The following is a 23,258-nucleotide window of genomic DNA, read 5'->3' as shown; positions in this document are numbered from 1 at the left end:
TCGGAAACGGCAGGTCTTGTCGGTTTCTCACGGAACACTGTAATTAAGGTGTACAATAATTGGTCGAACGAGTCAAACCACCTCCCGCCGACAGAACTGTAAAGGATTATGCAAGGCTCTCTTCGTGGTTAGCGAAGAGTAAAGTGCATTGTACTGACTCAACGGCAGGTCACTGTACGACAGCTGACATCACAATACAATATGGGGAATGCAAGAATAATGTCCCAAATGACGATGCGCCACACACTCAGACGTTTGGGATTCCACAGCAGACGATCCCAGAGACACCCTCTCCTCACCACTGATCATCGCCAACGGTAAATGCTGTGGTGTCAACAACACGCTGGTTGGACACTGGAAGACTGGAAATGAGTGTGCTGATCTGAAGAGTCCAAATACCTGGTGCATCACGCAAATGGACGCCTTCATATGTGGCGCAAGAAACAGAGTCCATGGAGCCATCATGCATGATGCCCACTATCCAGGCAGATGGTGGTGGTTGCTTAATATAGGCGTGTTTTGCTGGCAAGAACTATAGGAGACTGCTGCACCCATATGACTTGCGCTTATTCCTATGGGTGCTTGAAATATTACATTTAGTTTAATACGTGTATATTTGGGCCCGCCTCCTCGTGGCGTGGACGAGTCCTGGGAAACAGCCTTTCTGGTGATTTCTGCTTCCTGGTAGCAAAGCGGCCAGAAACAGCTAAACAACACACACACTGCGCAAACATAACACTAGACTCATTTCTGGCCATTGTATAGAGCCTTGTATATCATCACAGAGAACCATGGCGGAGATAAACTAACGTTTAGGGGCCGCCTTGCGTAAGACACAACGTATGTCCACATGCTGGCAAGAACTAGGATCCCCTGATTCGTACGGACCAATGTTTAAGTGGTAAGGTCTACCAGCAGCTTTAAAGAGACCATGTGCACCCTGCCGTATTGCATTTTTATCGGGCAGAAACCGGATCATCGAAAACGATAATGCTCCGTGTCATCACTGTGCATGAGTGGTTCGAGGAACACAGTGAAGATATCACCCATCTTGATTGGCCTTCAAATTTTCCTGAACTAAATCCAACTGAACACCTGTGGGATGTTTTGGAACAGGAAGTAAGGCGTATGGACATGCAACCGCCATCTATTCATACACTGTGGCTTGCAGGCAGCATGGCTGCAGATCCTCACGGACGCCTTCAGATATCTAGTGCAATCAATGCCTCGGCGAATAGTGGATGTTATCTGTGCGAACGGTGGCCTAACACGGTATTAGGTAGGCGGTCACAATTCAGTGATCATTGAGTGCATTTTGGTAATCTAGGGTGTCTAAAAACCTTTACATAACTAAAACGCATTGCGTGAATAGATAACAGGATGCGAACCTGAAACCATTTCCAGGTGATAGAGGATATCTTAAAGTTTATACTCAAGAAACGGAAAATATGCGCGCGTTGCAACAGATAGCAGTATAATTGCAAAGCTGCAGTCAATTATGACGAAATTTACCAACCACAATAAAGCGCATTGTGAACTTCGGTTTAACAAACTACAGTCTGCCATCGCTCGTTCGTAAATGTTGAACACAGTTTAAAAGAGGCCACCAAGTAGACTTATAGTTCTACAGTGGTATAAAAAATTCATGAAGGACACCTGTTTGTGAAATTATTCCGGCCGAGATGGTGGCAGAATAGTAGTAAGTGAGGGCATAGCGGAGCTGGTTCGAGGAAGTTTTACGCGAAACCTAAGGAAATCCATACGATGTGCCAGTCGCGAACTTAACGTGTCAAGGTCAACAGTGTGTAATGTGTTATACTGCCGTCTGAGGGTAAACCTATACGAGTTACAGCTCGTACAGATGTCAATGGACGACAAAACAAGAGGATGGAATTTTGCAAATATGCTGCCACTTACTGCAGAGCGTATATTTTTCGGTGGCGAATAAAAACTTTATAAGTTATCCTCTATCACTTGGAAGTGGTTTCAGATTCGTATTATGTGCCGTATTCACACAATAACGGTTTAGTTCTGTAAAGGAGATCTGTGGAAATCCTGTGGTTATTTCTTGTTATGTTCTGTCACAGACTGTTCTGAATTTTTTTTTTTTTTCATTTCCCAAGTACTGATGTTACTGTGTCTGTTTTATGATGAAATTTGTGTGTATAGCTAATCAAAAAAGCACTCCGAAATGCCATCTGTAAGGTGAGTCTACGTACCCATTCGAATGCTTGTAACAACCTTATCGTTATTCATGTCCTTGGATTTTATTGTATTCTTTAAAATCTTTCTTTCTTTCTCTCTCTCTCTCTCTCTCTCTCTTTGAACTTGTTTTTAATGTCTACTTCTAGCAGCTGATCTCCGACCCAATCGCCACGCTGTTGTAATAAATACTTCCTCTTTTAAGGGGAAGTGCTTTCATTTCCAAGTTCTTGAAATGTTCGTCTCGCTTCGTCCTTCATTTGGTTCCACAACACCCAGTCAATTTTTTCTTCCCTCTGCGTCTGCAGTATTTTCCTTATTTCCGGTTTACCTTCGTCTATTAACAGCGGGTTAAGTCTCTATGTACCTTTCCCTGCCTCCAGTTCTCCCACTAAATCAACCGTCATGTTTTATCAACTAAATCAACCGTCATGTTTTATCAACTAAATCAACCGCTTTATAGTCTGACATATTTCTGCTGCTGGAAATCAGCACGTCTTATCGTGCATATACGGTCTGCATATTCATCCGTAATGTAAATCTGGTCAATCCGTGTTCCCACATTATTCTGTGCAGGTAGCTCCATATAAACTAGGGTGTTTAAGCTCCATGCATCTATAAGTTTCTGCTCCTCACATACTTGATTCGCACAGATGAACGCCAGTCCCGGCTTTTGATCTCTGGGACGAACATTTTCGAAAAAAGGATCTGTAACACTATTTTAGTGACCTGCCATAATTATTTCCGTCGCAAGTAATGACTGCAATTGTAGTCAAGTGGTCAGGCGCAAGATACAGAAGTACGGGTATTTTTAGTGACCCTGGTTCGAGGCTTGCGTGACTACTAAATGCGGTAACGTTTTTTATCCCTTTATCTTGTGAATTCCTTTGACTTTATGTGGTCGTCCGGAAAGTATAAATAGAAATTTATTTATGTAGCCTCTTAATATTTTTCAAACAGGGGATTCCTTGCTTGCGTCATATTATTGCGGCATACACGGTTATCAGTTGTTTTTACACATTTGGTGCAGTGAGATATCACTGCCAAATGTGTATTTACTTTTTATATTTTCATTATGAAATATGATGAAAACAGTAAGGTGTATATATTGCATAGATAAAGTAAAACATGATCTTCAAGTATGATAGCACAATCCACGAAAATGATTACAAGCTGCTCACACTGGGATACTATGGACAGGCTGCTAGACACAGGCTACTATTAACTCTACAGAAAATTTCTCCTGCATCATACATTTCTAGGTCGGTTAATTATACTTGAAAGGCGCTGGATACTGTTCGAAGAGATAAACAGTCAAATCAATCACTCGCACGTGTTTTTATGGGCGTATTGGAAAGAGTGAAACAGTCAGTTGCATCAGCCGACAATCAAAAAGGTATTCTTTGTAATTCAAATACGCTTGGCTAGATGTGCTTAGTGAATGAAAACAGAGGTCGTTTGTTGCGTTGGGTTGTTTAGAATAGGCGCTGATGCAACTAAGGTCACATTAGAATATCATATATGTACGATGCAAGTATTTTGCCATCAGGTTTCTTGTATTGAGGAATGAAAACTTCAGTTTCCGGGATTTAATTAAAAAAAAAAAAAAGAAAGAAACGAAAGGAAAGAAAAAGAACATATAATCCTCGTCCACGATAAACAAACTCGGCTAAAGTGTGAAAATTTTCCCGTTCCGGAAAATTTTCACACTTTAGGTCTTTTCCACACGGTGTGGAAGAAGAAGAGTGATCACAGTGCATATTCGAACTTTCGGCATGCAGAACTCCTCAATTGGAAGTTTACTACGATAGCAGTTGGCTCCATATTTTTTGGCATGCAGGCGCTCCTCCCTCGTCTCAACATCTGTCGGTGTTCCAGTAGACAGTGAACTTCTTCCGGCTTTGTCAATATTGTGTGGGAAACGATATGGCCGGCCGGACAGTAAAATCTCTGGGAGAACAATAAATCCTACGCCGGAATCCGTTCGTGGGACCATGCCGCCTATTCACCAGACCTCTGAGGTCAGTATAGCCAGATCATCGAAGCTGAGAAGCACATCGAGAGCTGGACTTTCAAAGTACCAGAGCCTTCCGATAATTTCATTACATTTTTCATATTGCAAATATGAATGAAAATATTTAATTACTTCCGGTAATTTAGATTACAGTAGCGTCTGAAATAAGCATATTTAGTGCATGTATAAGTTTATGTTTTTACGCACTGCAGCAGTTTTTCATTCCATCGATATATTGTATACAACCCGATAATAAATGATTCGGCTTCTACGGTTTGATCACAATATTTTCGATTCCTTGTTTCCTTCATTTGTTGTGGAAAGGAAACAGATAATCAAAGTTTTTGGGTCAATGCACTATATTCTTCCCGTAGGGAGAAAGTGTATACCAACCACCTGTCATTTCCGGTACCCAATCAACACTGAAGATCGATGTAACCTGGGTGGTCAAAAGCCTCGTCTTCCTCTAGGTCAGGGACAGTGTTGCTAGCTGCAAACACGTTTTATTTACCTTGTCCAATACCTGAATAAACTTATCTAGTGTGTAAATCAAAATTTGTTTTGCGTGTGTGCAATCTCAACGCACAATAATTTACTACCCATAATCCTACCTCATGTAATAATTTATACCCATACATTTGCATGGATAAAAATTCCAATATTTAATTTCCCCCCCCCCAACCCCATTTTTTGGATTTCAACACAAATGTCAAATATTTAGTAGTAGTAGTAGTAGTAGTAGTAGTGGCATGTGATGCAAGAAAGCAAATGTATGAGCTTATGCAGCATCAGCCAAAAAAAAAAAAAAAAAAACACACCATTCCCTCCAAATGCCTGTCCAGTTCCTCCTTAAATTTATTCAACCTATCAACTCCCACAACGACAGATGGAAGTTTGTTCCAGCAATTAACCACCCGCTGGCTAAAGGCAAATTTCCGCACATCTATTCTACATCTGTCTTTTCTTGATTTGAATTTATGCCCCCTTAGGTTCGTAATCTGAACAAGTGGAAGGATCCCATCAGAATCCTTCCACTTAGTTAAGTGTTTGAAATATATCTATTTATATGAATTAGTAATTTCTTGAATGTGAGTTTATATTCATTAAACTTTATTATTATATTTTTTACCCTAATACAAATTGCGGTCAGAGTTCAAACTGACACGACACACCGCAAATGGTTTCCTAATGCTCACAGCCTGAAGCGATTATTGATCAGAGCAGCAGCCAATATTTTATTGGTCACTCACTGTTCGTGCTGAAATATACACTAGGTGCCACTTTATTAGGCACAACTACTCATTTCATGATATGGAGCTCTCCTTCAATAACACATGTAAGTATACCATCAAACAGGTGGGCAGCTGTATCCAGTTCAATATGAGAATAGGCAAGACAAGTCGTCGTACCTCGTATCACAGTCGACGACCGAAGCGGGTTCCAATACTTTTAACAAAAGTAAGGTACGATTACAGAGGACTCATGAATACCAACATTCAACAGTAAAAAATTGCAAAAATACTGACTGTTTTAGCCGGCGTTTTTCCAATGATAGGAGGAGTAGCATATCGGGTCTTTCACGGACTCATGCTGTTTCAATGTGACCATCCTGCCAGGTGTCAACAAAGTAGGTCAGTAGTAGTAGTGTAATCGTGTTGGGAGTGTTTTTTTGGTGTGCATTATCCCCGTGATTGCGGTGAGTGCACGACATTTGGATGCCGCAGGTTATCTGGAAATCGTTTTCAACTGAGCGCATCCCTTAATGGCTGTAGTTGTATCCATCTGCGAATGTGAATATACTGGGCCAAAATTGTACAGAACTGAGTTCCAGAAACGACAGAGAGAGAATTCAGCTACTGCGGTGGCCTCCCCAATCGCCAGATCTCAATCGAGTTGAGCATCTGTGAGATGAGCGTTGGTGGAAAGAGCTCTTCCGAGTAGAGATTCACAACTGTCCAATTGGGAAGCAATTGAGTAAACATGAACCAGAATGAATTGGACCAGCAATTGAATAAACATGGACCGGAATCTCTGTGACACGCTTTCGACATCTCGTTAACTCTCGTGGGTAACGAGTTGACCAAAGCACAGTTAGTACAATCGCCGTCTCCCCACAGCCGGTGAAAAAAGACCTAAATTCGAATCCCGTCGATGACGCAAGGGATTTTCATGTGCCTTTTTCACAACATAGCTGGGTTAGTCGGCCTCAGGCGAGGATAACGTGGTTTTTTCTTCCCGGAAACTAGGGTTTTTCGTCCAGAAAACAGCAAATCCACCACAGAACACACGCAATTTACAGATATACATGTATTAAATAAATAAATAAATTTTCTGTTTATACTCCGGGACGACCAAACGGTCAGAGGAGTTCACAAATAGACAGAATACAAGAAACAGCACCGTATTCAGCAGTCACGGGCTTGAACCCCGGTCACTCAAGGCACGTGTACTTATGCACCCGCGCGCACTGCGCAATATGGCCTAAGCCGCTGATGCGCCTAAAATACAACAAAGTTTGTTAAGAAGTACTGTGCTTTGTTTTTCTAACAAACAAAGCACTTCGTTGAGTGATGCGATGACAAATCTAGGCAGTTCTGATTGCTACAGGGAGATCTACCCGTTATTAAGTAAATATACCTAATAAAGTGGCCACGGTATATGAATGGCCTGGTATATTGAGAACTATGTAAAGAACTATTGTTGAGGAGGCTTCCATCCTGCTGTGGGTTGATAATGGCTGCAGTTTACTTCTTTTTTTTTTTTTTTTTTTTTTTAACCAGACGTGCCATTTTACGGATAGTGCCGTCCAGTTAAGTTAATATATACCGTTCTTAATTTAACATGTTCTGATACTCTCCTATTAGTCTTAGTTTTAACATAATATTATACTAACATACCATTGCATACTTCCCTGTGTGTGAGAAATGCAACCGGGGCTGTACCTCAGTTGAAAAATAACAGTAAACTGAGGTTCTTGAGGGTGCAATGTTCTGAGAAAGAAAGAAATGTGTTGAAGTGAATGTTAAAGAGAATGACTGAAGATGGGGTGAATGCGAGTTCTGTCTGGAATGTGCAAATGAATAAACATTTTCACGTTTATAATAATAATAATTATTATATTTTGAGTTTTAATCTTAATGTTAAATTTTATTTAATCAAACTTAATTTAAGTTAATTAACTAACCTTATTTTAATTTACAATATACACATAACCATTGCTGTCCCCTCCTGGTGTGTGAAAGACAAATGATGATGGATAAATGAGACAAAAAAATTTTAAAGAAAATCTAAGAAAAAATCAAAAAAATTAATGAAAGCGGAGTGAATTAGTCGAATGAGTGTTTTATAAATTCTCTCTCTCTCTCTCTCTCTCTCTCTCTCTCTCTCCCTCTCTCCCCCAGCCCCTCACCAGACCCAGACAGACTGATGGACATGGGGGACCTTTAAGGCTTCCAGTTCATCTAAGGGTTTCTAAGCAGACACCAGTCTATAGCTCTCCTCAGCCGGCGTAGTGTGGTATGCAGACACCGGCCTAGAGCATAGGGATCTCTTTTCTATATCCCATCATTCCTATCACCTGGGGTGGTTGTTATCCTCTCCCAATCCTTCTGACATCCTTTTCACGGAAGTCCGCAAGAAGCATTGAATGGAGCGTGTTGGGAATGGTGGGAGGTGTTTTACCAAGTTCATTAATACATGAGTTGGAAGGAAAATGGGATGCTAGCAGGTCAGCTTTATCCTTGGCTGAAGTGACAATGGAACCTTCTGGTTTTAACGGAGGTGGGAGCAAAGATGGGCAAAAGTTGCGGCCAACAGCTGTCTTGACCTTTAATCCCTTTTTTCGGTCAGGATTTAAACTGTATTAAGATAATGCAATGGTATCAATTCTCACAGCAGCACAAACTTTCCTTTTGTAAAGAGTTGCTGGGGTATATATATATATATTTCACTATTTTCAAACAAATGGCCTCTCCAAAAGTTTAATAATTGTCCAATTGTTTAGAAGATGAGACCACTATGACAGCCTGCTTTCAGAACTAATTGGCCCCTCATTAGAAAGCAGGCAGTCTCTAATGACAAAATACAAAAACAGATGAAGGAAAAGTTAGTCATTATAAAAGTTAACAAATTTAAATGAGTTCAGTGTTTGTGCTGAATTATTCAAATGTGCTCTTCTAAAACTGGTCAACCTCTCTAAGGTATTCCTCCTTAAAGTCCGAAAATTTTGAAATCATACAATCTTGAGATTTGAGAGGTGCCGGATTTTAATTTATACAATTTAAAAGTTCACAAATAAATTAATTTAAAAAACTGACTTCTTCGTTTCATTTACATGTATCGGCACTGCGCAATAACTGCTATACCGACCTGATCACTTTAGCCTTAAGAAAAATAGCAGTTATTAAAGCATTCTTTCTATTTCTGATCTCTAACGACACTATTTTGCTTGTCATATGATATGAGGAACTCCGTAACTGACGTACAAGTTAGTACAATTGCATCATTTCTGTACGTAGCCAACTACTTAAGTAGTTATAAATTGGCATCATTAAGTATATCTCATATTGTGAATACCTTCACGAGTTTCCATGATATTGCACAACCTCGAATAAGTAACGCTTCACCATAGGAGAAGACTATTGTTACTTATTCTCAGCGGATACCATCACCCATACGGCAACGTTTCAGAGCTTATTGGCTTCTCATCAGTGGGTGGCCAGGTAACCTTGTGTTGCAATGATGACAACCCACTTGCGAAGTATAACTCCACAATATGAGAGGGCTAAAGCCTCATGAGGCTTTAGCCCTAAACTATTCTGTAATCTAAATTACTCCGCACCATCAGGCATCTCTCATATTGTGCAGTTATACTCCGCAACTGGGTTGTCATCATTGCAACACCAGGGTACCTGCCCACCCACTGATGAGGAGCCAATAAGCTTCGAAACGGTGCCGTATGGGTGATGGTATCCGCTGAGAATAAGTAACAATAGTCTTCTCCTATGATGAAGTTTACTTATTTGAGGTGGTACAATATCATGGCAACTCGTTGTGAAGGTATTCACAATATGAGATGCACTTAATTTATAACTACTTAAGTAGTCGGCTACGTACAGAAATGATGCAATTGCACTACACTGTATGTCAGTTAACTGCCTACGTAACCTGAGGTTTTAGCCCTAAATTATTCTGGAACTCGGTAATTTATCGATTCTTCATTTACTGCTTTCACGGTAAATGTGTGAGGGAGGGCAACTCAGTTAAGTCAAGTTCTGGAATAACAGGTATATAACATGTGCAGCCATCTGTTGAATTGCATTTAAACTAATTAATTTCAGAACTTCATATCTTTGAACATGATAATAATTCATTTCGGAGGTATCTGAATTTACATTAGACATTCACTGTAAAGATATATTTCAATTTTTAAAATAACGCTTCAGTTCAAATTTTATACATAATTAGAATAAGTGCCCATCAAAATAAAGAGACCAATTTTTCTATTCATTTTTTTTATTTCACCATCTGACCCCTAACTATACCCTATCGACATTTTCAACTACATGAGGGGAACGTCAGTCAGACTTCCACTAGCAATTGCATAAACACAGTAAAACTCCATTATTACTAATACAAGCTATAACGAGTTCGCCATAAGAAAAATCATTTAATGTATGATTAAATGATTTAATATCATTATGCTAATATACTAAAAAAACATATGAACATTCTACAGCAATAACGAGTGATCCACACTACTTGATCTATGACTCCAGCGTTTTTCCTCTCGTTTCGTACTTTGACGTTAAGATGTATGGTTCAACTTACTTGCCATATACAAATAAACCTTCAACGGATGCATCCTTGACTTAAAAAACATGTTAATTGTCTCTAGAAATTGCATTAATTGTACAAAGAGCGGAACAATAACAGCTTCATATTGTTCGTCGTCAATAACATTAACCTCTCCGAGTATTATCAGTAGTTCAGCCACTTCCGTGAACTGCATCACATTAAATCGACGTTCGTACATTATTTGTGTATCTATATAATATTGACTGATATAATATAATATACACTGATGATAGGCCAATAGCCTTGAAACATGTCTGGGTGGTGGTACTCACTGAGAATAAGTAACAATAGTCTTCTTTCTCTATTAGTGAAGCGTTACTTATTTGAGGTAGTGCAGTATCATGGCAACTCGTCGTGAAGGCAGAGCACAATATGAGAAAGAGAAAATGATGCCCGCAACAACTACTTTGTAGTTTTTTTAAGAGTGTCTATGGTGTATCTAAACACCGATATTATATGGATACTAAACTCAAAGTATTATGCCATGTGCATTTAATTATTTTAATTATTTGTGTAACATTAATGCAAAATGTTACATCTGAAATTAACGTAAAAAAAAAAAAAAAACCTGTCATGCGATGAAATCGTCCTCGAGACCAACCGAAGACGATCTCATCGCAAATTGAGTTAACAGTCTGAGAAAAACAAATTCGTGCAGTTCATATGCATAAGGACTTTGACAGTAAGATCGGGATTTACCATCACATTGAAGCAGTGCGGCTCAAAATACAGTGATTAATGAAAAAATAGCTTATACATGTACAGGATAGGCAATCACGAGGAAATATATTCATTCCTTGATCCACTCCGCTGTTTTGTATAGGGCTGCTGATGCCCGAATTTCTGGCATCAGCAGCCCCAACAACTCTGAACCCCCCCCCCCCTCTCCCGGGCATCCAGCAGAGTACTGGATGCCCCGTTTCATTCCAGCATAACTGTTCCAGGCAGAAGTATCACTTTCTGTTGCCCTTGACATCAAGCAGTTGCCTGAAAAAATTAATAAAATCAAAAGTACAGCCAAAATTGAGACTGGGTTGTATTTTTGAACCTGGCTCGAGAGTCAAGGTGCTGTAAGGTGTCATTTCCGGGCCTAATATATGGAAAATCTGTGCGTGGAGAATCCCGGAACGCCCACTTATGGTCAACCCTTCCTCCAAACAGATTCCATCTTACAAGTATCTATCATTTGGATTTATTTATTTATTTCGTATGATGTGATCAATACACGAAGGAACCATTTTTCTTGCTTCCTTCGTGTATCGTGGCCGGGATATCCAACCAACCGGTTGGTTCGGCACCATCGTGATATCCAGCCCGAGGCGGGAATCGAACCCGCGACCTTTGGGTTGCCAGGCAGGCACTTTACCTACCCGGCTAGCCCGGTCGGCTATCATTTGGATAACTGTCAGCAATGCAGGTGGCCAATTTTCTTTAATTTACTACACAAAAATTATCGGCAAGAAGTCTTCAGGTTAAAACAACTACTGCTGGGATTTTGGGAAAATGATTCACGGAAACAGCGATTCATTTGTCAAGAACAGGTATAAAAGGAACTGAGTTCATGCTTGAAGAAAGCAATCAATGACATAAAGCAAATGGATCGAGGCGCTTAACGACTTACCTGTATGCCAACAGAGTTATCAGAGCATACCATATTAACAATGTGTTCGTGCCATTGAAAAAAAACTGCAACACCCTAGATAAACGTTAGTTGAAGTATCACACAATTTAAACGTCACGGTGCTACTACAACATCCCTGGAAAGTTGGAATGCTGTGTTATGGAGCGACGAATCACGATACATGAATTTCCGATCTGATGGCCATGTTTGGTTCTGATGAATGCTCAAAGAACATTATTAACCGGTGTGTCATTCAACTGTGAAGTCTGGTAAAAGTGCTGTCACTGGCTGGTGCAGTTTCTTGTGGTTTGGACTTGGACCATTGGCCGTAATTCCTGTGCATTAACATTTTGGACAATTCCGCTCTTCCTACAGTGTAGCAGCAGTATAGTGGAATGTCCTTTTCTGTTTCAGCATGCAATGCACAATATCATACTATTCAGCCTCGTGACTTGAAGACGCCAAAATGTTCATTAACTTTCCCAGAGTTCACCTTAATACCAACGAATACCTTTGGGATGAGCTGGAACGTCGGCTGCAGACCAGGCCAACACATCCACGATGAACAGCTAAATTGATCGCGGTACTGAAGGAGGATTGGAATGAAACCACGTTCCTGTTATCAAAATTGGATTCGTCGTCTACCTACGAGGATACCGTGTGTGTAATTAAGCCCAAAGGTGGCCAGCAGGTTATTAAATATTATTGTATCGATAAAAGGTTCTTTGTAACATTCAAGTGTCCCGTTACTCTTGGCTATACAGTATAGGTATAGTAATCGCTGGAACATAACCCCGTGCACAAAAGTAACGCATACGCATGCACGCACGCTCTATATCACTTTTTTGGCATACGTGTGGCTCAATGAACTCCTCTTATTTCCTTTACTCATGACTACAGAGATTATAGTAGTAGTAGTAGTAGTAGTAGTAGTAGTAGTGGCACATGATGCAAGAAAGCAAGTGTAGGAGCTTATGCAGCATCAGCCAAAAAAAAAAAAAAAAAAAAACACACACCATTCCCTCCAAATGCCTGTCCAGTTCCTCATTAAATTTATTTAACCTATCAACTTCCACAAAGACAGATGGAAGTTTGTTCCAGCAATTAACCACCCGCTGGCTAAAGGCAAATTTCCGCACATCTATTCTACATCTGTCCTTTCTTAATTTGAACTTATGTCCCCGTAGGTTGGTAATCTGAACAAGTGGAAGGATCCCATCAGAATTCAGCGTGCTCAACCCATTCAAGGCCTTATAGACCTCAATCAGATCACCGCGCAGGTGCCTAGTCTCCAGCCACTGCAATTTGCAGAACTTAAGCCTCTCTTGGTAAGAGAATCCCTTCATTCCCCTCACCAATCGTGTTGCTCTTCTCTGTACACGCTCAAGCAAATCTACATCCTTCCTAAAATGAGGCCTCCAGACCTGTACGCAGTACTCAAGGCGTGGCCTGACCATTGCCTTATACAGAGGGACAATCACCTCCTTTTCCCTGCTAGCAAAATTCCTATATATCATTGACAAAACCCCATGACCCGCCCTAGCAGCCTGTCTGCACTGCTCAGAAAACTTCATATCTGACTGCACAATTACTCCCAGGTCTTTTTCATTTTCTACCACCATAAGTGTAGTACCACACAGTTGGTACGTTTCTCTGGGGTTACTTCTACCCATATGCAGTACTTTGCATTTGTCAAGGTTGAACTTCAGTTGCCACTTCTTAGCCCATCTGCCCAAATTATCTATATCCTGTTGCAGTAGCACACTGCCATTACTGTCATTAACAACCCTGCCAACCTTTGTGTCATCTGCAAACTTCGACATTAATCCTGATATACCTTCATCAATATCATTGATAAATACACAAAACAACAGTGGACCCAACACCGAACCCTGTGTGACTCCACTAATAACATTAGTCCACGAAGAGCAGCACCCATTGATTACCACCCTCTGTCTTCTCCCACTTAACCATCCTTTTATCCATTGTAGCAACTTACCCTTAATACCATTCTGCTCCAATTTGTACAGTAGTCTTCCATGCGCAACAGTGTCAAAAGCTTTCCTGAAATCCAAGTATATGATATCAAAATTATTTTTTGCATCCAGTTCCTTTGTGAGCACATCATAATAACCAATCAAATTTGTCAGACAAGACTTTCCCTTAACAAACCCATGCTGTGTTTGAATTATTGCTGCAGTCTTGTCTAGATGATCCTGCAATGCATCTTTAACCAGCGACTCCATTATTTTACCCGGAACAGAAGTTAAACTAACTGGTCTGTAATTACTCGTGTCACACTTCGATCCACCTTTGTGAATTGGGGACACATTTGCACATCTCCAGTCCGTGGGAACCTCCCCTGAGAACAAGGATACTCTCATAATTATGGCTAAGGGTTTGCTTAGTTGCTTTGCCGCCTCCTTTAAAATAACTGGATAGATCCCATCCACCCCAGGTGCCTTTCTTATGTTTAAATTCAACAATTTCTCCTCCACTTTGCTCTCAGTTATTACAAAATCATTAAGCACACTGCTACAATTTGATAACCTTCTTCCATTTTCAAATTGTAATAATTCCTCACGTGTGAATGTAGATGCAAAATACTCATTCAGTTTGTTTGCTATCTGAGCAGGATCATCAACAGTCGAACCATCGATGTCAAGTGGACCAATAATATTCATCCCCTTCCTTTTAGAGTTTATATAAGTAAAGAAATCCTTGCTGTTTTTCTTAGCATCTTTTGCCAAAGATTTCTCGTAATCCGCCTTCGCCTGCCGAACCTCCTTTGTGACCTGATTACAGACCAGCTTATATCTGCCACAGGCTTCTGCGTCACCTGATAATTTATATGCATCCCATGCATTTTTCTTCTCTGTCACGAGTCTCATTAGTTCATTTGATAACCATTTAGGCCTAAACCTTGAACGATATTTCTTAATCGGTATATAAAGTCTAGTAGCTTCCACGATTAATTCTTTGAATGCTTCCCACTTAGAATTTACTGTTTGTAACATCGTCAGTTGATCCCACTGTACAGAATTTAAAAACTGTCTGAGACCACTGTACTCCCCTTTACGGAAGCAAAAACCCTTTCCTTTACCCCTGACGATAGTTACCTCTTTGAGTAAATCCCACTTCAGCACACTGTGATCACTGCCACCTAGTGGTTCCTTTATCTGCAAATTCTTAATACAAGAATGATCACTGCTGATAACCAGATCAAGAGTGTTACTTTCTCTGGTTGCCTCTCGAACATGCTGCTGCAGAAAACAATCATCCAATAAATCCACAAAAGTCTGACTAGTGTGTGAGTGACCAACCCACAAGTTCCAGTCAATATCTGGGAAGTTAAAATCTCCCATTATAAGACATTCTGATTTACTGGCCCACTCTATTTCTCTGTACAACTGTTCATTGTACTCATTCAAGTCATTAGGCCTATAACACACTCCTACTCTTATTTTTCCTTTCGCAGTGCTTATCTCACACCAAACTGACTCAACAGAGCACTGTTCATCTATATTAACTGGGTGCACTTCCTTTGATTTTATGTTTTTCTTAATTAACAGCATAACACCCCCTCCCTTTCTGTCCTGTCTATCCTTTCTGTACACATTGTACTCCCCAAATTCCAGTTCTGCATTCCTTATATCTTTGTGACACCACGTCTCTGCTATCCCAACAATATCCGCCTTTAATGTCTTGACCAACACTTCAAATTCATCAAATTTATTTACTATACTTCTAGCATTGGTATACATGCAAACATATATGCTCCTATGCCTATTCCTTGTTACCCTAACACATCCCATATACCCAACTATTCCATGATGACTGCCATCCGTCCCTGAAACCCCCAACACCCCTCGCTCCAGGTCGCTTCTTATTCTAATAGAAGTTGTGCAAGAATCACCTTCACCTCTGCCTGCGGTTACTGTTAAACTATTAGTCTTTGTATCCCCCCAAACTAGCAGTTTTCCGACCCACCTAACACTGCCTCGATAGCATCAGCAAATATTCTTGCACCCTTTCTATTTAAGTGTATCCCATCCCTGTAGAAGCAATCTCTCCTGTTAACAAGTACAGTCCAGGCTGAAAAAAATTCTACCCCTTGAGCCTTGCACAATCTTTCCAGGGCTGAATTGATCGACAAGGCTCTCATCATGTACTCCCTCCTATCGTGTCTGGGTAGAATTGCAGACACTTTCAAATTCAACCCTATTTCACGGCTTTTTTTCAACAGTGACCTGTACTTGTTGAGTAATTCCGCCGGTCTCCTACTCTTAATATCATTAGTGCCAACGTTTACAACTATATCACCTTTTGTGTCCTTAAAAGATGATATCCGCTCTACAACGTCATCAACCTTTGCCCCTGGCAGACACACCCTGGTCCTGTTCCACCTATCCTTTTTACAAAGGATAGGTGGAACAAAGGATGTTCCCCGTTTCCCTGACAATAGAGTCACCAACAACTACTAGTTCCTGTGGGACCAGCGCATTCTGCCTTAGGGGTTGCCGCTGTGTTGCGTGATGACCAAGTGCAAGCTCTGGCGTTGATGTGGGCAGCTGAGAGCCTGATGGGCCCCTCAATTTAGATCTTTCGAGGGCATCCACCCTGTCCTTCAAACTCTCATATAGGCCCATAACAACGCTGAGTTGTCGCCTGACTTACACTCCTTACATCGCCGTTTTATGATCGCCGTTTTCCTACCGTGTGAGAAATGCTTGGGTACGAATTCCGTTGAGACGGGAGGAATTTTTGTGAGTTTTTTTTTACGCCGTGGCGGAGTTCCCCGGCTTCGACGAAGGGTAGCACTGCTTAACCTTAATAAATCTCGCGGTTTTTAAGCAGAAAATAGGAACACAGATACAAAAATACACACAAATATAGACATAATATTTGTGTCATATTTGTATAGACGTAATAGTTGTCTGCTGCAAATGACGTTCGCTGTGCATTCGATACAGATTAGTGTAAGCTGACTCGCTCCACAGGACATTTTTTTCACAATTCCACGGTCCAAGAATGATGAGCCAGGCACCACTGCAAATGACGTCTGGCGTTCGTTGGTGTCGTGCTTATGGGCAGCAATTCTGCCCTGAAAACCCATATCGTACTGTACCTTACGACAGTCTGCGCGGTAGCACAGTTGTATCACCACCGTCCTCTCCACACCGTTTAGAAAAGGCCTGGGTTCGGATGACGCGAGGAACTTTAGCGGGCTTTTCACTCCATGGCTGAGTTAGTCGGTCTCAGGCGTAGATAGCAAGGTTTTTTTCGTCCAGCAAACAGGCAAATCGACCAGAGAACATATGCAATTTATAGGCAAAATAAATAGATGGGTAGATGTAATCATTTACGGGGGATCCTAATATCATAATTTGTTGTTGTACCTTACGCACTGTGGATACACTTATGGACACTCTTGTGGATATCCGGAGCTCCAACGGAACGTTTTCCAAGAACGTCTCTCATTTCGTTTTCACCATTTTGTTTAGGGATTGCCAATTCCTGTCTATCAGTTTTTTGGTCTATCTGACCTTTTCGCGCATACACATTGCTCTTGTTTTTCCATCTTTTCACTACATCGACTACGGCTGACTTTGCGAGGTGTCTATCGCACACAATTACAAATTGTTGATATAGCATTTGATCCTTTGAAACTGCACAGCCCCTTGCCGCAACTGATTCTGTTTGTTTCTAATAGCTCTGATAGTGCCTTCATATTTATAAGCAAGTTGCTAACTGCATACATCTTGTTCCCACCGTTCACTACACTAGAAGTGCCTCAGTGACAGTATAGTGGTTTCGCAATTTGTCATTTATTTAAAGAGCTATGGGATCTAGTCCAGTCATAGAGTGAGAAAATTTTTAAAAACTTCTCGAATCAGGCTGTAGTTGGGCGGAGGGAGTACGATTTTTTCCAGTGATGTATTCCGAGTTTTCCTACCAGCACAACATGCAAATTGGCTCGTGAATACACAGTGCACACTGGCTGCCACTACACAATCACTTCTCTTCTGCCAAACAGGCTAGTTTAGAGTTTAGAGAAAAAATATATATGAGAGGAAACAAAACAACAAAAAAAGAGAGGAAAATATTTTAGCTAATGATTTCCCGGCAGGCTAGATAATTACGAATTAATGCAATTGTAAAATTACAAGACGGGTCTAGTATAAAAGTCAAAGAGGCAACATGCGTGGGGAATATTACCTTATTGAATTTAACTTGTTAGAGGATTTAATTAGCATTAATACCTTGGGAACAGCTTTCTGCAACAAACAAATGCGAACATCATACTGAGCTAGTTTTTTTTTTTTTTTAGCTGTGTATGTGGATTACCTAAAAATAAATTAATTGCAGTGTATTCATTCCCTGCACTTATAGATGCCTTTCTGACTTTATGCTCTGTTAAAAAATCTAAACATCGATATTTTTGTTGAGTTTTGCTGCTCAAAACTTGTTCGAATTGGATGCATGTGTGTCACACGTGTGTTCATTTATCGGGGACATGAACGGTTCACATCAAGATCAATGCAGATGTCATTTATGACAATAAAGAAAAAGTTGTTTGTCCTAAAAGTCTGCATACATTTAAATGAGATAAACAACTGCTAACGAATATCAATGATAAACCGCGTATTTTTTTTTATAACTGCCTTTCGGCAGTTATAAAAAAAATATATTCCATACAACTAAAAAAAAAGTAATGAGACGTGAAACTATGAGAATCGAGCTTTTGTTTAATACAAATGATGTTCCTCAAGGAGGTTGTATTATTTATTGCGTTATGTAAACTGTTAATATTATGTAAAGGTATAAGGATTCCTACGACCTAAGAAAGATACGCCTAATTTTACTAAACTGACATATTTTAGTACCTTTTACTATACGAACAATTAAGGATAGCTATAGATGCCCGTGGATAATGTAAATACAAAAATATACATAAATAATTTTTTAAATATATTTAAACATCGCCTCTAGAAACGCATCTTGCAACTAACACAATACAGTGTGCGTTGGGTGGAAAAGCAGCAGCAAGGACGATGCATCGAATGATTAGGCTCCCCCAAAATGGTCCCCAGTTAGGGATCATTTTGGGAAGCCTCTTGGCACTGGACCTAAAGGAAACATTTTTCTCTGTCGCCATTCAGATAAGCGCTGGCTCTAAATGGCAGCAATGCTTGCTGTCGGGATGGGAAACTTTTATGGGCCATTTTTACACCGTGGAAGAGTTAGTTGGTCTTGGCCAAGGGTTTCATTTTATTCTCGTTTAATCTCCCAAAAAAACTTATTCTTCATCCAGCAAACTATACAATGCCAGTAACTGACATGGCTAACACATTCACCAGTAGTGAAAGGAGCCTAATTAAAGAGTGGCGGAATACATGACCCTACCCCACCCAATTTAGCTCCACCGAACAACCAAATCAAGAACATAAAGGGCCATGTACACAAACAGTGTGTAGCTACTGGCTGTATTTCGAGTGCTGAAATCCTTAATAATAAAATAAACACAATGAAAACAGTTTAAATGTTACAAAAAAAAAAAAAAAAAAAAAATGAGCTTATTCTTAACCTTCCCAGCCTGTAACACATATTTCAAAATTTGACCTGTAGAACAAATTATCTTATACTGAACTTGTATAAAACAAACACGCGTTAACTTAATCAAAGTAAGGTACTGCTGTACAAGTCAAAGGAAAAACCTTAAAAAGTTGATTATTAAAAAACATTACTATCCATTGCATAACTTGCACAATACCTCGAACAAGTCCCTCTCTTTTGAGACTTTCTTCATATATTATGACTCTAATATGAGTATTTGCTTTTACATGTTTAAGAAATTGATTAAACGCGTAAAAATCATCTTAAAAAAAAAAAAAAAAAAGAAGAAAAGGTTGCAAGCAAATATTCAGTCTAAATATACAACTTATGTTTCGCATATTATTGATATTCGTTGACCTGTTTTTAAAGCTTAAGTATTCATGTGTGTGTGTGTGTGTGTGTTAAATTAAAATAGGCCATTTTAATTTGCTACAGTACTCGCTACAGAAGGAGTCAAATCGGTATATTTAATCATCACACAGGGACAGTTGTTACATGAAAAATAAACAAGAGAACAAAATCTGGGGCATGCCTACAAATACCAATTCTAGGTTGCCCTGTTTTCATTTCCATTATGATGCAGCCTCAGCTTTTGGGTCCAACAATTTGCAGTTGATCTAAATGAGAACAGTAATATCAATAATGCCAATGTGTTTTAAAAAGTTTTCAGGCACTATTAGCATCAATATGTTAAAAATGTTTGCTGCTTACGGAAAACAAAACTATAGCCGGTTCTTTAAAATCAATTATTAAAATTCACTCAATTCGGGCTGGATTTTTGTCCAAGCATGATGAGAAGAATACATGAAAGAGCTTTATCAATCAGTTCGGCTTAGACAGATGATGTCAGGTTTATTGGGATAGAATTTTTCACAGCATGATCTGTAATTGTTAACAGGAAAGACTGTTTTTACAGGGATGGGATACACTTCCCAACCCAAAGGAGTGCAAGAGTATTTGCTGATGCTATTGACGCAATGTTAGATAGGTCAGGAAAACTCCTAATTTCGGGATTAGCAGATTAATAGTAGCGACAAGCAAAGGTAAAAGTGATTCTTGCACTACTACTGGGAAATGTAGCAGCTTGGAGAGCAAAATGTTGAGGATTGCATGGCCTGCTGGGGATCTTCGTGGAACAAGCAAATATATGGGCTGCGTTAGGGTTACTAAAAGCAAAAACCGGGTGGTAATAAAATAAGTTTCCCTATTCAGGAGACCCTAGTGTCAAAACGGTTAGAGTTAGCGCTGTGAAAATCGGTGGGTATGTAATTTAGGGCTTGGGGAAGTGATTTGTAGAAGAAGAAAAAAAAAAAAAAAAAAAAAAGTTCAAATTAACGCGGCGCATAGTTTGGAACCGCTCCACTAAAGTATTCGCCAGAAAAAAATAAAAATAAAATAAAATAAAATAATAACAACATATACTTCTGAAAAACAAACTTTCTTTTCTAATTTTTAATTTTTTTTATTAAATATCAGTTTTCAAATCACAATTTGAAATTCTTAGATCCTGCCTTGTATAGCAGAACATAATGACGTTACTAAGAATTTAGCAAGGCAGATCAAAACCCTAAGAATTTTTCTACTATATTTTTCTGTATTATATTTGAATAGCAGGGGGTGCGGCTAAAGAAGACTATAGCGGCCCATCACAACAGCGAAACGATCGAAAACGATAACTACAACAGTTGCTGTTGCTTTTATTATTTTTGTACAAGCATGTACCCTATTGCGCCTAGGGCTAAGATGCTGGCATTTCTCTTTTCAGTGATGATGGCACATTCAGGACTGCTACAGCGCCATTACCTTCAGACCCCTGACTTTATTTAGGAGTGGCATCCCACCTATTGACGCTTGGCTCTCCTGTGGGGGAGATTAAAGGCTTCCACTGCTTCCCTGGCTGTCCATGGTGAAATTTCTGCAGGCTTCCACTGCCACTGAGGATAATTTTTCTGTAACCCCTGCAACGTCATTCTACGCTAACCATTGACTCTCTACTCAAGAGTATCCTATTAGCTGCAGGCTATCCTGTGGGATATACTCAGTGGACGCTCGACAAATCCAATGGATGGAATTACTGCCAAGATTCTACCTGCCAAAGAATATGCCGTTTGAAACTCCCAGACGTTCGCTTTATGCTGGCTTTAAAATCAGGAAAACTGTTCACTTTAAAATCGGGAAAACGAGTTCCCGATTTTAAAACAGCGACAGGTGGGGATAAACACCCTAAGACTAACATAGCGGGCTAGGCATGTCAATCACTTCTACTCGAAACGAAAGGGTACAAGGTTGTAAAAAATAACCAAAAAATCTTCTAGCGTCCGATGAGATTCGAACCCACACCGCTCCAAACCAGTGCCGAAACTACAAGTCACGGAGGAGTGCATTTCAGGCCTGTTGCGAATGGGAATTGACTGTGGTCTTGGAGTGAGTACAAAAACATTTTCTTCTGAACTTACTCCTAACTGACCTCTGGATTTGGCAGGGGATCGCGCAGGCACCCTTGTTAAATTTTTGAATATTATCTGAACCCCTTGTTAATAAAAAAAAAAAAAATAAAAAAAAAGTTTGATAACTATTTTAACCGGAGATAACCCTCAGCTGAAATTGTTCTCGAGCGAGAGAGTCCCTTGTTAAAAAAAAATTGGCAGCACACACCTGGATATGAATACTGCGAGTTCGAGTCCGTTCGTTTCAACAAAAACAGCTATAATGTAGATGTATACTCTGTTATTTAAATAAATTTTAAATATAATTATAAAAGCATTTTGAAAATTAATAAAAAAAATAAAAATAAATAGTTAGTTACTCAAATTTCTTAAGTTTTTTTTTTATATATAATTTTTAGATCTGTTTTCTTGTTAAATTCTTCGCAAGTTACCTTGGAATTTTTTCTCTATAGACTCGAGGAATTCTTAAATTCACATTCGATCGGTCTCAGCCTGAGAGTACAATTTCCCCATTGGTTATTCCGATTTTTCAGGGCGCACAATGACCATATTGCGACAGTATATTATGTACAGGCCTGTACACAAAACACATAATGGGCGTGAATTTCAAAGTCAGTCCCCCCCCCAACAACAAATTATGGAAAAACTACTGTGAATTAAACTTTTTAAAATAAGCTTTCAATAAGCCATGCACGAAAGAGCAATAGTTCTTAGCTCAGAGGAGAGGGGGGGGGGTGTTACTGTAAAGTATTGTTAATTGGCCAGTAAATAAAATATTCATATACAGTAAATAATAATAACGAATATTCTCATATTAAATGCAATTCTAAAATGTTTCACTGAATACGTAGATTTTTGCTTACAAATATCTACGTATTCAGTGAAACGTTTTAAAATTGCATTTAAAAAATGTTCAACGATGGGCATCATATTCCACATTTTGCCCGACTAAATATAAATTTAGCGCTAATTTACGATTTTCAAAAAACGATACACAATTATTTGTTAAAAACTGTAAACACTACGCTGTTCAAATTGTCAATTATTAAATACCGTAAACAGAAAATCAGCTTACACTGATACTTCTTGTATGCCAAATAACAAAAGTAATATTAGTTATTTGAGTAAATTATTATTTCATCATGAAAATATGTACTGAAAATAGAAATTCTAATATACCTTACTTGTGCACTTTGAAATGGCGTTTCTTTAATTACTGGAATCATTTAACACATCTTACTTTCGGCTGTATTCACACTCTATTTGATACTTTGCAAATATGGCGTTGCTACCAAATACGCGTCCGACTGCAGACGATACATTAATGCGCAATCTCTAGTAGGATTAGACCAACATAGCAAAGCGTTTCTGATTAAATTTAAAATTAATATTTATAATAACAATATTATTATTATTATTATAAGTGGCATATTAGGCAAGGACACAAGCTTATAAAGCATCAGCCAAAAAAAAAAAAAAAAATAATAAAATAAAATAAAAA

General features: G+C 39.3%; 1 protein-coding gene across 1 annotated transcript in view; it reads right to left on the bottom strand.

The window, feature by feature from the left end:
- The window catches only part of LOC150091567 (cytochrome P450 307a1-like), a 315,165-nt gene extending 292,185 nt beyond the window's left edge, over positions 1 to 22,980 (bottom strand). The window contains exon 1 of the mRNA XM_090384610.1: positions 22,942 to 22,980. The gene's annotated coding sequence lies outside the window, so the exon portion shown is untranslated. The remainder of the gene's footprint in view (positions 1 to 22,941) is intronic.
- Between the last annotated feature and the right edge of the window lie 278 nt (positions 22,981 to 23,258).

Source organism: Mastigoproctus giganteus, chromosome 1, assembly GCF_048544385.1.
Source record: "Mastigoproctus giganteus isolate SK-2022 chromosome 1, ASM4854438v1, whole genome shotgun sequence".
In the NCBI taxonomy this organism is placed as follows: Eukaryota; Metazoa; Arthropoda; class Arachnida; order Uropygi; family Thelyphonidae; genus Mastigoproctus; species Mastigoproctus giganteus.
Note: the sequence above shows the minus strand (reverse complement) of the source record. Positions and strands in the feature narration are given on the sequence as shown.